The 1711-nt window shown below is 37.3% G+C and overlaps 1 protein-coding gene across 3 annotated transcripts in view; it reads left to right on the top strand.

The window, feature by feature from the left end:
• Positions 1–1711, top strand: part of LOC106881312 (arfaptin-2) — an 85436-nt gene that overhangs the window by 41648 nt on the left and 42077 nt on the right. The gene's annotated exons all lie outside the window — the stretch shown is intronic.

The raw sequence follows: 1711 nt of genomic DNA, 5'->3' as shown, positions 1-1711 counted from the left end.
GTGTGTGTGTGTGTGTGTGTGTGCGCGTGTGTGTGCGTGCGTGCACGTGTTGTTGAGCCCAAGGTCAGCCCTAATTGAGTAGACCTATGGACAAAGGCTCATGCTATAAGCATCCTGACTTTTATACAGACTTTTTAAAAGTAGCAGTGTATGATTTTAAAGAAATTTGCCTACTATTTTTAGCAGTTGAATGACTATGGAGAGAGGCTCTCACATTGGTTTGTGTGTGTGAGGTTGTTTGTTATTCATGTATGTTTTGCTAACAAATTTCATTTTGAACCTATCATATTATTTAAAAGTGTATTTCAATAGGGAAGAAATTGATTGCATTTTTTAAAATCAAGTAATACATTTAGTTCTATATTTAAGAGATGAGGAATTATGTACATTATTTACATTTCATGGACATTTGTCTTCATCTTGTTTGCTGTTAATACGACGTTTCAGCTGATATACCCTCCAGCCTTCATCAGGTGTCTTGGGGAAATTTTGAACCTGGGTTTTCATTCCCAAGGTATTTTTTGATGTTATTATTAATCAGGTCACTGTTTGGAGTCGAACTCAGAATCTTGGGGTTAGTAGCCTGTGCTCTTAACCACTATGCCATATGCCCACAGGCAATTGCAAGCAGTAACCTGAATAATAATAATATTAACATCGAAAAATACCTTAAGAATGAGAACCCAGGTTTGAAATTTCCCCAAGACACCTGATGAAGGCTGGTGGGTGTATCAGCTGAAATGTTGTGTTAACAACAAACAAGATGAGGACAAATATCCGTCAAATGTAAATATTGTAATATACATTTCTTATGCAAATGAAGCCGTTTCAATTTAGAGCTGTTAAGGAGAACATATAAGTGGGTTCACTGGCTGAATCTCACCAGCAATTGCTTTAATTGCTTGATTAAAAGGATTTAAACAAGTGACAGGCTGGATTAAAGGACTGCTAACATAATATGGTGATTAGTGGGTAATTATAAAGGAGCTGTTAGGAGATCAGCTATAAAACACTGCCTTAGAAAAACCTGTTCAACAATGATGATGGTGATAATGGCATTTACTTTATTTAATGTGGTTATTTTGTATGATGTTAAAAGGTACCTTTTTCTCTTGATATGTATTCATATATACAGAGAGAAGCAGTGAGGAAGAGAAAGAAAGATAGAGGAACTGTAGGTATGTCAGTGTGGCTAAGAAGTTCGTTTTGCAACCATATGGTGCCAAGTTCATTCCCATTACATGACATCATGGTCAAGTGTTTTCTGCTATAGTCTTGCATTGACGAATACCTTGTGAATGGAATTTAGGAGACAAAAACTGTTCAGAAGCCTGTTGTTTGTGTGTGTGTATGTGTGTGTCTATACTGGTCAATGAACTTCATTCTTTCAAGTGCTCCAGCACAAGGTGGTGCCCCAGCATGGTTGCAGTCTGATGACTGAAACAGATAAAAGATTATATATATATATATATATATATATATATATATATATTTAATAGGAAAAGGTTAACAGGGACTTTGAAATTGTGGCTTGCTTGCTATCACCAGACACTATCAACCTTTTCCTGCTGTGTGGTAAATAGCTTGCTTACCAACCACATGGTTCTGGGTTCAGTCCCACTGCGTGGCACCTTGTGCAAGTGTCTTCTACTATAGCCTCGGGCCGACCAAAGCCTTGTGAGTGGATTTGGTAGACGGAAACTGAAAGAAG

The sequence above is a fragment of the Octopus bimaculoides genome, chromosome 5 (genome assembly GCF_001194135.2).
Source record: "Octopus bimaculoides isolate UCB-OBI-ISO-001 chromosome 5, ASM119413v2, whole genome shotgun sequence".
Classification (NCBI taxonomy): Eukaryota; Metazoa; Mollusca; class Cephalopoda; order Octopoda; family Octopodidae; genus Octopus; species Octopus bimaculoides.
Note: the sequence above shows the minus strand (reverse complement) of the source record. Positions and strands in the feature narration are given on the sequence as shown.